The sequence below is a fragment of the Bubalus kerabau genome, chromosome 15, assembly GCF_029407905.1.
Source record: "Bubalus kerabau isolate K-KA32 ecotype Philippines breed swamp buffalo chromosome 15, PCC_UOA_SB_1v2, whole genome shotgun sequence".
Classification (NCBI taxonomy): Eukaryota; Metazoa; Chordata; class Mammalia; order Artiodactyla; family Bovidae; genus Bubalus; species Bubalus kerabau.
Genome location: NC_073638.1, coordinates 74,536,313 through 74,549,770, shown reverse-complemented (window position 1 = coordinate 74,549,770; position 13,458 = coordinate 74,536,313). Strand labels below are relative to the sequence as shown.

At 41.2% G+C, this 13,458-nt stretch overlaps 1 protein-coding gene across 1 annotated transcript in view; it reads right to left on the bottom strand.

The window, feature by feature from the left end:
* Nucleotides 1-13,458, bottom strand: part of HSD17B12 (hydroxysteroid 17-beta dehydrogenase 12) — a 170,742-nt gene that overhangs the window by 114,904 nt on the left and 42,380 nt on the right. The gene's annotated exons all lie outside the window — the stretch shown is intronic.

The following is a 13,458-nucleotide window of genomic DNA, read 5'->3' as shown; positions in this document are numbered from 1 at the left end:
CTCAGCGCACAAGAGAGCATCTCCCAGGAGTGATCCTCAGTCAAAGGGAGCTGCCTTGCCCAAGGTTACAGCCCTCCCCTGGGTAATACATGCCTAATTACCGGTCCACAAAAGGATCCAGCTCCCTGACCTCACTTAGGGATCTCTGATGGGCCATGGGCTCATGGGGCCATCCCATGGGATCTAGTGTGACTCCAGCATCAGTTTGACTTCTCCCTCTGCCCTACCCTGCTTCCTTTGCTTACTCACTTTTAGGTACCATTCCTAAAAACATCCCCCTACATACCTCCCCTACATACACACATCACAAATGTCCAAGTCTATTTCCTGATGGACTACTGAGAGCCTACAAGTCAGGCTCCCTTTTTTTTTTTAAGTGATTTTACTTAAATCTAAGAAATACGTAACTTAGCTTGAAAAAGAAAACAGTTTCAAGAGGTTTTAGACCAAAAAAAAAAAAAAAAAAAAAAAAAAATGGGATTTTATCTGTATCCTTCTGCACCTTCCTACTCTATCTCCAGAAACAACAATTTTCACTGCTCTTAATTGCATCTCCTTGTCTTTCTATGTTCTAAATCCTGTTATACTCTTAATTCCCTGATTCATTTATTTTTATATTACTTGACTCATTAGGGTTGAAGAGAATCTTCACCCCCTTAAATTTCCCCATCCTTCCAATGAAGTTATATCACAAGATTCTGCCAACAGTTAGTCATTACGTTATTATAATACTGTAACTCAATTCTGATATTAACCCAGAGTGAGTGCAGATCCTACAGGTTAAAGACAGCAAAACTGCCCACGAGGCAGGCACCAGCCACAAGTTCAGGCATCCCTAGGCCACCCGCACTTGTGACTAGTTGGTTACCATGTTCAGGTTCTCACAATTTCTCAGGTTCAAGAATTCACTAGAATGACTCACAGAACTCAGGATAACTTAGACAATTCATGATTACAGCTTTATAATGAAGGATACAAATCAGGACCAACCAAGTGAACAGCCACAGAGGGCAAGGTGTAGGGAGGGGTCCCCAGTGTAGAGCTTCCAGGACCTCTCTGAATAAGGGGAGGTCACTCCTCCAGCCCCACCCCAGAACATCAGTGTGTTCACTCACTAGGAACAGCAAGATGATTTTTCCAAGAAGAGCTTAATGTTACTTAAATCATCATTTTACACAGCAGCATTGCCTCTGGGACTTTTACACAATGCAGCTGCTTTAGGTAGATGAAGGAAATCAAGCCCTACTACACAGACTTTTAGAAATATTGATATATTTTTAAAAGCAAGTAAAATAGCCGATGTACTAGCTTGTGATCCAGTGCTAAGTCACTTCAGTTGTGTCCAGCTCTTTGTGACCCTATGGACTGTAGTCCGCCAGTCCCTCTGTCCATGGGAGTCTCCAGGCAACAACACTGGAGTGTGAGCCACTGTTCCCTTCTGGGTCACATTGCCTTCTCCAAGTGTGATCCAGTAAGAATGGAGAATAAATCCATAGGAGTGGTTACTTTTTCTTGAGGAGAGCAGAGCATCATGGGAATATGGGAGTTCTCATTGGGTTTCATTACAAAGGTATGGTTGATTGAATCATTGGCCATGGGACTGAACTCAGACTCGAACCTCCTCATCCCTCCGTAGAGGTTGGAAGGTTCAGCTGGTATCATCATTCAAGGTTGGTGTTTCCAGCAGGACCAGCCCCCATCTCAAAGCTCTCCATACGGTCCCACCATGAGGGATCTCACTAGCATACGTTATCAGAGCCCACCATGAATAACAAAGACACCCCTATCACTTAGGAAACTCCAAGGATTTAGATACTCCCTCCCAGAGAGCAGGAACAAAGTCTGTCAAATCCTTTATTATTCAACAATTACTGTGGCTAGAAAAATAAATCATCCACTAGTGAACCAAACTGCATAGCAGAATTACATTTTCTTTCCTAATCAATGTTTTGCTTCTCCTGGAGTTAAAATGGCCTTTTTCTTGCATTTACATGGTTTTCCTTTTAAATGTTCCCCCTATCTCTAAAGTCCTCTCAGTATAATTTTCCACACAATCAACCCCATCGGTTTGTTCTACACTTGTTTTTTTTTTTGTTTTCTTTCCCTTAAAGATCACCTTCACAGAGCACTCCAACTATCATCCTATTCCAACCTGGAATAGATACTCTATGGGCACAGCTGTGGTTCTAGAACCTAATCTTGGGAATTCTCTGGACTCTCTCTCCTGGGTTGAAGCTCTTGTTTCTTTAGATCTTGATCTAGTCCCTCATTATGGAGCACATCTAAGTTGCCAAACAAGGAGGCATTTAGATACATTTTGTAAACATTTTGAAAAGTAATAATTAAATTTTAAAGTAGCTTTTGTTGTTCAGTCACTCCTGTCCAACTCTTTGTGACCCCATGGACTGCAGCACGCCAGGCTTCCCTGTCCTTCACCATCTCCCGGAGCTTGCTCAAAGTCATGTCCACTGAGTTGGTGATGCCATGCAACCATCTTGTCCTCTGTCATCCCCTCTCCTCCTGCCTTCTATTTTTCCCAGCATCAGGGTCTTTTCCAATGAGTCAGCTCTTTGCATCAGGTGGCTAAAGTATGACTTATCCAAAAAAAAAAAAAAATCTGAAGATAATACAGAGTGTTCCTCAAACTCCAAGCTAGTTCTTTTTATTACTAACATCTTTACATTAGTATGGAAAATTTGTCACAATTAATGAACCAATAATGATATATTATTATTAACTAAAGTTCATATTTTTTTTCAGGCAATCTTGTTACTGAGTGTCCTTCTGTTCTAGGATGCCATCCAGAATTTTAAATTTAGTTATCACATCTCTTCATGTGACAGTTTAAGAGACAATTCTTTTTATCTTTTGTATCTTTAAAAATATAGTCTATATTCTAACTTCAAGTGTAGTAGTTTAACTAGTATGAACAAAGAATGCTGCCTGCCATCAGTAAACAAAGGATGCTGAGGTCATCGGGCCATCAGCCACTGCAGCTGCCCCCAACTGTGCACCCTCAGGGGATTCAGGATGGAGCAAATCAGGATACTGGCCTGTTGGGGTGCATATCAAAGGAATGACTTATAAACCCAGACTCTGGCATCTTCCCATACATGAAAAAGCACTAAATTCATTAACTTGAAAAGTCTGCTTTTCTTTAATTAACAGCAATCTTTTTATTACTTGTTTTTTATTGCAAAAACTCATATATCCTGGCTCCTCCCTTACCTCTTTGGAACAATCACTCAGAGCTAAGAGGTTGTCTCCTGGGCTTAAGCCCTCAGTATGTCTGCCAAATAAATCATAATTCTCAAATTTTTGGTTGTGCATTTTTTTAAAGTCTACACTAGGATTCGAAATAGGAGATCATTTTCAACAAAAAATTAAAAACAACCCTCCACTGCACCAGTATTGCTTAAGAAGAATGTTTCACCATTCTAGTCACAATTTGCAAGAAGTGAAGTGAAGTGAAGTCGCTCAGTCGTGTCTGACTCTTTGCGACCCAGTGGACTGTAGCCTACCAGGCTCCTCCGTCCATGGGATTCTTCAGGCAAGAATACTGGAGTGGATTGCCATTTCCAATTTGCAAATGACCTGCTTTTTTGTCACTGGGGCTTTTAGGATTCTTAGTTCATCTTTAGGACTCTGTGAGGGTAATAGAACTTGGAGTGGGTGCTTCTCCATTCATTGGTGCTAGGCACTGATGGGACTCCAAATTCATGGTCTTCAATTCTGGCAATTTTCTTATGTATTAAATATTAATTATTTGATAATTTCTTCCTCACATTGTCCTCTAGAATTTCCTTTAACCAGAGTTTGGACATAACAGTTTCTTTATTAATTTTACTTTCCTTCTTATTTATTTTCCTGGAAATCTCTTCAACCTTTATCTTCCAAATTTTGTATTGACTTTTAAAATTAGGTTGTCAATTTTTTAATACTGAAGAGCTCTTTTCTATTCTGATTGCTCTCTTTTTAAAGCAGCAACTTGTTCCTACTATACATTCATTATCTTATCTCTGAGGACATTAATTAGACTTTGTTTATATATTTATACTTTCTTCTTCTCTTTTATTCTGTTTCCTCTAAGTTATTTTTGATTGTTTTGGTTTGTCTCATCTTTGAGACACTAACACGGCAATGAGGGTGCATGGGTGGGGTGACTATATTGGGGCCCCCACTACAGGGTAATCATTGGGCAAACCAGCTCTTTGTTTAGGGGATCCACAAGTCAGTATTGTTATTGAGTCCAAGCTTGCTCTGCTTGCCGAATGACAGGCCAAAAAGTCTACAGACGAAGGGTTGAGGGAAGGAATATGACTTTATTCAGAAAGTCAGCAGACCAAGAAGATGGCAGACTAATGTCTCAAAATAACCATCTTGTGGGATCTGGATGCCAGATTCTTTTACTGAACAGAGAGTGGGAGGAGGTAAGGAAGTAAAGTAAAAAGACTATTAATCTTGCAAATACCTCCTGGAATGGCCAGTGGTGGGAGGTAGGGGGCGGGGCAGTGGGAGGGTGTCAATTTCTTGGTTTTGCAGCCATTCACAGAAGGGGCTTCCCTGGTGGTTCAGAGGTTAAAGCCTCTGCCTGCAATGCAGGAGACCTGGGTTTGATCCCTGGGTCGGGAAGATCCCCTGGAGAAGGACATGGCAACCCACTCCAGTATTCTTGCCTGGAGAATCCCATGGACAGAGGAGCCTGGTGGGCTACAGTCCATGGGGTCGCAAAGAGTTGGACACAACTGAGCGACTTCACTCACTTTGACCTCACAGATGGGCTGGGTCAGATTGTCTCTCTGTGAGCTGAACAAAGACACTTACGTTTAAGTCAAGCAGAGGGACAGGGTTACCTGAGGCAGGCCATTATGTATGATTATAATAACAATAGCAACAAAAGGTTAAAGTCAAAAAAACTGATCCAACAGGGAGTCGAAAAGGACTCTTCCAAATACAGATAACAGTATCTGTATTTTCTCCAGGACTCTTTGATATCTCTTCATTCCCCAAATTCCAGTCAGAAGACTGCTGCTGAGTAGTTGGGCAGCTGTCAGTCTGTAGACTCACCGCTTAACCTCTGTCCTCAGTCTGGTGTCACCTCTGCTCTCTTCTGTGCCCAGTTTTTTGGACTCACAAGCACATCTGGTTCAGGGCCCTTCCTCATCCTTGTCTTTTGAATTCTGGGGTCCATAGCAAACTTGCTTGCTTCTCAGTGGTGGACCATCTGTGAGCTCTTAGACATCTGCTCTGTGAAGTAAGTTGTTGCTCTTCCAACTTTACTCTCTGTGACTGGGAATCAAGGATTTCAGAATTTCCCTCATTTCATCCAAATGGTGCTTTCTGTTTCTTATTCTCCTAACTATTAGGAGAATAGTTCTCCTACACATTCCAAGAGATAAAAGGCTAGAAAATACTGTTACTTGCCTATTTTGAAACTGGAAGTTCCTCAAGGTCCCTCTTAAACATATTAAAGTAGACTAAGTTGAGAATAAGATACTAAACACACTTCTCAAAAAGATTTGGCTTTATGCTCCCAACAAAAACATTTTTTTCCTATCATCTCCTGTTAACTATCAAATTTAAATCAAATTTGCAGTTTTTAGAAACTATTATGTGCATGACTACAGAGACTACAATGATGCATAAGACCCACTGTGGATATTAGGTATTCTATAAAGCACCCATTTCATGGTTACTGCTTTAACTATTAAGTAGAAATGAATATGACTTTAAATTGCATAAGTATTAAAAATTCAGCCTCTGATCTTTTTAGATAGATTAAAAAATATCACTTTCCCCTATTCAGAGAATTCTCAGAACCAAATATAGCACTATATAGTTACACAAAAGTCAGACACTGCCTCACAAGTATATTTTTTTCCCCGCAAAAATAGAAAAGTATAAAAATTATTTTTATGGGCACAAAGAAAGAAAACATAAAACTGGAAACTGAGAGCCTCTCTTCGTCATCTCTATAAGCACCACTGCAGATCTATAATAATCAGAGTCATGTACAGTGGCCAGGCAATGGGGGATCAAGTATAATTTCCCCATCAAAGGAAATGACAAATTCTTTAGTTCTCTAAGTCATGACAGGTAACATGCTTGAAATAATGTACAAACATAACCAAGTCATCTGTCAAACTTAAGTCAATCGCAAAAGTTTTACTTTATGCCAAAAAAAGATTAAATTTGTCTACTTAAGGCAGGGAGGATTGGGACAAGGATGTCTTTGCTTTTCTTTGCTTTAAATCTAAAGCAATATTGTAACAGTAGTAGCAGAGATAGCAGCTCATGGTTGGATAGAAAAAAATCCTTAACCCAAGTTGAATATTTTTTTTTAAATTTTATAAAATAATAGTGTGAGTCTCACTAGATGCTCCATATTGTCTGGGTAGTCAACTCTTCATCATTCACTTTAGGAAGCTAAATAAAGCACATCTTAAATCAAAAGTCTTTTGGCAGTTGTTCTGGGACATTGGGGAAATACAAGAAAGAGGTTACTATTTTTTACTCTTCTTACTGTCAGTATTTTTTAACCATGTGTGTGTATTGCCTTTCCAAAAAAAGAAGTCTTTTCCTACCAGGAATAGAAAGATGGTGTAAACTGATCCAACAAATTCTCCGTCTATTCTAGTTTCCGAAGTATCAGCATAGCATTGCTTACATCAATGTTTCCTAAGGTCACATAATACTTTCTTAAAACTGATTTTTTAAAAATTAAATTTAATAGAAAATGTAATTACTATTTACTTAATTACTTGATTTGGTAAAAGACCACCAGTTTCAATTAATATAAATAGAATATTAGTATAAAACTATGTATACAGAAAACTATTAAAAATTTAAAGTATTCATCAATGCAGTACCTAAGATCATCTCTTGTTTGGTCTTCTGGGAAACACCATCTAAGCACTATTACCCTGATATTTCTACCACTTTGCAATGAAAACCAAATGAAACAAAGACCAGCTTCCAAATCACCCACATTAGAAGTACTGCTTGCTTTTTGTGCTTTCTTAAAACAAAAAAATTAAATACAGCCACACCAAAAGAAGATGAAATATGCAAAAACAACCCTGGGGACCCAACCTTCTTACGTTATATACACATAGGGGCCAGAGCCTGCTACCTGTCTTCCTCAGTACCCATCCTTCCTTTCCTTCTTGGTAGCAATCGTGGCCTGGAATACAACCTCCCCAGCAGCTAGGTGTAGCCACGTGACTAAATTCAGGAAATAAAATGCAAGTAGTGTTGTGAGGGACTTTTTGAGAAAGGCTGCGTTAAAGGAGTGACTCAGCACGGAGAGGCTTCTTTCTGCCCTTTATCTAGCCAATTCAAAAGTGGTGGCTGCTGCTGCTAAGTCACTTCAGTCGTGTCCGACTCTGTGCGACCCCACAGACGGCAGCCCACCAGGCTTCCCCGTCCCTGGGATTCTCCAGGCAAGAACACTGGAGTGGGTTGCCATTTCCTTCTCCAATGCATGAAAGTGAAAAGTGAAAGTGAATTCGCTCAGTCGTGTCGGACTCTAGCGACCCCACGGACTGCAGCCTACCAGGCTCCTCCGTCCATGGGATTTTCTAGGCAAAAGTACTGGAGTCGGGTCAGCTGGCTTAAAACTCAACATTCAAAAAACTAAGATCATGCCATCTGGTCCCATCACCTCATGGCAAAAAGATGGGGAAGAAGTGGAAGCAATGACAGATTTTATTTTCTTGGGCTCCAAAATCACTGCGGATAGTGACTGCAGCCATGAAATTAAAAGACACTTGCTCCTTGGAAGAAAAGCTATGACAAACCTAGACAGCATATTAAAAAGCAGAGACATCACTTTGCCGACCAAAGTCCATATAATCAAAGCTATGGCTTTTCCAGTGGTCATGTACAGATGTGAGAATTGGACCATAAAGAAGGCCGAGCACTAAAGAGCTGATGCTTCTGAACTGTGGTGCTGGAGAAGACTCTTGAGAGTCCCATGGACTCAAACAGCATTTTTATGATCTCATTCTTCCATCAAGAAATGACAATGTTTGTCTATAGCCAATTATATAAAACCTGGAACATAAATCTATTCATGTCTCCCCATTGCCACCACCTGGGCTACGAGAATTCACTTCCCACAAAAGCCACTGCAACAGACTTCTAACTCACTCACCTGCTCCCTTTCTTATTCCTCTCCAAATTACTCTCCACACTGCAACCAAAGTGATTGGTCTACTGGGCAAACGTGACATCACTTCCCTGCCAAAAACCTGTCAATGGTCTCCCACGGCCCTTAATCCTTTACAAGGTTTTCCATGAGTTGACCTTACCTCCCATCATTGTCTCCCTACCACCCACTGCCCTGGTCATGTTGAAAATTGTCTAATTCCTACAAAGTTAACACACTCTCTTTTCACAAATGCGGTTTCCACTACTCCCAAAATTACTTCCACCAGTTTCTCTCTCCCATCCTTAAGGGTTTCACTTGAACGTTTCCTCTCCCTTAGACCTTCCTTGACCTCTAGGCCAGCAGGATCTCATAGCTCCCTGGCCCCCGGTACTCTGTACTTCCCCTACTTGACATGCATCATATAGACTTCCATAAAGGCCTGGGTCACCACAGTCTAAAGACTAGCATAGGGTCTGGCAAAAAGTAGATGATGTTTCACAAGATGAGTGAATGATAAAAAGGAGATTATGAAGGAAGGACTATCTTCTTGTGACACTCCCCACTGCTTCACCTACTTTTTTTCTTTTTTTTTTCCAGAAATAATGCCCAACCATCCACTGCACAGAATCCCCAGCACTCTTCAACCCCTCTCATTATCAAGGATCAGTGGTCTAAAATAAAATTTAAGAAATGTCACATTCAGAAGTTTAACTTCGTTTATGATGAATCTATAGACACACATTTTCAAAGGATTCTGAGGGGGTCCTTGAAAAGAGATGATTTTCAATGCTAGAGAGAACTACTTCACTCAAAATGTGCCAGGGTGGATGTGAACTGAACAGATCCAAAGCAAGATTAGGGAAAGGGGGGGCGGGAGGATGAATCACTTGGGCTTAGTAAAGCATGCCAAATTACCAAAGTTCTGACAGATCTCTGTTCTTGTCAATAAGATTGGCTTCTTCAATTAACACTTGGTGTTCTCAGATTCCATATTGCTATGAGTAAGTAGGTAGTTTTCAACAATACACAGAATAAGGCTACAGGTATCACCCACCCCATAATCCAATGGCCTCAGGCATCACCCACAGCCCTGTGGGTTGTGAGAGTCTTTATGATGGCCAGGGGCAGAACTGAAGTCAGAGGAAGAAGGTGGGGGCAGTCTGGGGGAAGGAGATTTTAAAAGGCTTATGTTTTCATATATAAATATAACACCCAAAACCAAATTTGCAAGCCTTTGAGAAGATAGAAACTGACAACTATAAAGAATATCCCAACTTGGCACCCAGAAGTGTCTTGCTTGTTACAGATTATATAAAATACTGGCAACTGACCAGGGCTCAGCCTCCAGATTTTAGAGAGTCAACAAAAATGCTTCAGTTTGTGTAGGTTAAAAATACTCTACTCTTTTTGTCCTCAACTTGCCAGGAACAGTTATTTTTAGTAAGAATCCAATCAACCTTACCGATATCAAACATCAAAAATAGACTACAAGAACACTGGAAGCAAACGTGCTATTTTTAGCTTCTTCTATTCCCTGCCACTACCCACCCAATTCTAACTGCAGGGCGCATGCATAAGAGCTTAGTTATTCTAGGCAGATTCCTTGTCCTGACCCTTACCCACCCTCCCCTACTAACACCTGAATGCAGAGAACATTGGATTGATTAAAGATTAATACTGCTGCAAACCATGACAGCTGCGGTTCCACCGAGTGCTTCTGGGGGGTGGGGAGAAGAGAAAATGACAGAGAGCTTACATCAGTATTCCTCTTGGGGATCTATTACATGGGAAGAAAATTGCTATTTCAATTCCCTTTTGTTGCTAAAAATAGCAGTCTCAATTGATTCAGGCAAACAGAGAACTGGCTTAGCCAGGGCTGAATTTAGAAACCACTGAAGTCCCGAAGAGCAAATGCAAACGTAGTCTAACACATGCCAGCTCATATTTAACAAAGAACAAAGAGGAGAGGCATGCAGCCTGCAAGTTAAGAAAGCAGCAGCAACTTCCTGCATTTTTCATTAAAGAGAAACAGTGAAAGTGATGCAAAATAAGAAAGGACAATTATAACTTGTTCTCCTCATCATATTTTAACAAAAAAGAATCTTATAGGAAAAAAATATCAGATTATACATCAACCATGATACTGTGGGCATTTCCCCTAAGCTCATGGTTTGGGGAAATGGACATCTTCTCAAGCACAGTCTATTACTATGGAAGGAAAAGGCCCAGTTTACAAACATGCTATCCCAGGTCCATACAGGCCCCTCTCCCACTAAGCCCTGTTGGATTCCCTACTGAACAGGCCTCTCTCCTACCTGTCCCTTCTCTTCTCTTGACCCAACCAAATACTGCAGACAGTTATAATTTGCCACTCAAAAAACTAACAAACAAAACAAAAACAGAACAAAAGACTCCAAGCACCCAGAGGTTCAGAATAGAGAAAATGAAGAAACTGCAAAAAGCAGAATCCGCTTAAGTCAGTTAATCCCCTGGGCTGACTGCCAGGCAAGGCCGTGTGATACATTCTATTAGCACCAAAACCCCAAAATATCTTCTGCCTGATTCTTTCACTTTACTTGGTTAACTGAAAACCTTCGCAGATAATGATTTATTTCAGTTACTGCCACATCTTCAAAAATGCAAACTCTCGTAGAAGAACTAAAAGGCCATCAATCCGTGTGCTTCAGCATGATTTTGTAGATTCAAACTGCTTCATGGCTTCCTTTGGGAGTTCCCAAAACGTGACAGGGAAGGGGCTTCCTGACTTGAGAGTAGGAATTGTGACTGGAGACGAAGTGGTGACTACTTGGGAATTACAGGCCTAGTAAGACACCAGCGAGGAAAGGCTGTAGGCTTTTGCCATGTAAGTACAAAGGCCTCAGTGAACGGGTTAAGAACATGGGTGCTAAAATCAGAGCAGCAGGGTTCAAGTCTGCCATCTGTCAGAAGCTATCAATGTGTGAGTGTGTTCAGTCGCTCAGTCGTGTCGGGACTCTTTTCAATCCTATGGACTGTAGCTTACCAGGCTTCTTTGCCCATGGGATTTTCCCTGCAGGAAAAATGGAGTAGGTTGCCATTTCCTCCTCCAGGGGATCTTCCAGACCCAGGGATCGAACCACATCGCCCATGTCTCCTGCACTGCAGGCAGATTCTTTACTGCTGAGCCACCAGGGAAGCCCAAAGCTATCAACTGCTGCTGCTAACTCTGTGCAACCCCACAGATGGCAGCCCACCAGGCTCCGCCGTCCCTGGGATTCTCCAGGCAAGAACACTGGAGTGGGTTGCCATTTCCTTCTCCAATGCATGAAAGTGAAAGTGAAGTCGCTCAGTAAGTGTCCGACTCTTCGTGACCCCATGGACTACAGCCTACCAGGCTCCTCCGTCCATGGGATTTTCCAGGCAAGAGTACTGGAGTGGGGTGCCATTGCCTTCTCCAAGCTATCAACAGTTAACCTCTATTGTCTCAGTTTCTCTATAAAGTGAAGACAACATTATCTGTCCCCAGAACATGAACCCACTACACAACAGACACTGACTTACACGGTTGGAACTAATGAAAACAGTCACATTTAGCAACAATGCATGTACACACACATAGAGTCCAAAGGGCTTCCACCCCATTAACCTGGTGATGCGGAATCCAACTTTATTTTTCATTATTCCTAACCAGCCCCTTAACCCTAGGCAGTTTGTCTGGTGTTACCCAAACATAACATGCCAGGGGATGGACTGCATGTCATGCCCCAGTCACTTCTCATGTTGAGACGGACATTTCTCTTTACTCCCCACCCCCATCAGCCACCACCCAATAATCTGAACTTCTAAGCTTTACAGACCACAATAATCATTAAGTCTGGTTGACTATGTAGCCTCTGGGATGTCAAAGCCCTGATAATCTATTATTTGAGCCTAAATACTGTTCACAAGTTCAAAATAACTGAAAGCAAAGAAACAGAACTGAAGTTCTCTGACTTTTTAATCCACTTCTACTACTAATGATTAATTAGATCATAAAATAAGCCAAGGAAGGCAATTCCTTGACAGTCCAGCAGTTAGGACTCCACACTTTCACTGCTGAGGGTCAGGGTTCAATCCCTAGTCTAGGAACTAAGACCTCACATTCTGCACAAAAATAAGGCAAGAAAAAGAATGAGTTGACGGCAAAGTTACAAGATTGTTATCTCTATTACGTTATGTAATCCTGGCTCCATTTTCTTCTTCATGTGGAGTAGGTAACATTCAAATGACAACAACTGTCCAATCTATGTAAGTATTTTATATTCAACATAATCCATAACATTCCCTCTACGCCTATGTAAGAAACGTACATCTTGTAAATGCTTACAATGCTTGAAGTTACTTCAAGAAGTCAAAACTGGAACAGTCCTTTACCTCAAAATAAGACATATTACTCTTGACATATCTTATGATTATACACATTTAGTAACATCTAAAATCAAACATTTTCTTAGTTTATAAGCAGTACACTTGTAGGACAATAGTGTCTACTACATGAATGTTTTTTAAATATGTAACTCAGGCCTGATAAAAGTGAGTTATACTGAAATCTACTAGGTAATTCCAATAATTAACTTCTTTGAATGGTCTGCATTTTTACAACCCAAGGTACATGTGTGTATGTGTATGTGTGTGTGTGTGTGTGTGTGTGTGTGTGTGTAGGGTCTAGTGCAGATTATTTGATTATTTCAACCTAACTCATCCAGGTTAACTTTTTTATTGGAGGAGGGGTGACCCCTTGGCACTCTGGATCTTAGTTCCCAAGTTCAGTTCAGTTGCTCAGTTGTGTCCGACCCTTTGTGACCCCATGGACTGCAGCACGCCAAGCTTCCCTGTCGATCACCAACTGCCGGAGCTTGCTCAAACTCATATCCGTCAAGTCAGTGATGGCATCCAACCATCTCATCCTCTGTCGTCTCCTTCTCCTGCCTTCAATCTTTCCCAGCATCAGGGTCTTTTCAAATGAGTCAGTTCTTTGCATCAGGTGGCCAAAGTATTGGAGTTTCAGCTTCAGCATCAGTCCTTCCAATAAATATTCAGGACTGATTTCCTTTAGGATTGAATGGTTTGCTCTCCTTGCAGTCCAAGGGACTCTCAAGAGTCTTCTCCAATACCACAGTTCAAAAGCATCAGTTCTTCGGCGCTCAGCTTTCTTTACAGTCCAACTTTCACATCCATACATGACCACTGGAAAAACCATATAGCTTTGACTAGAAGGACCTTTGTCAGTAACCAGCCAGGGATCAAATCTGTGCCTCCTGCACTGAAGGCATGGAGTCTTAACCACT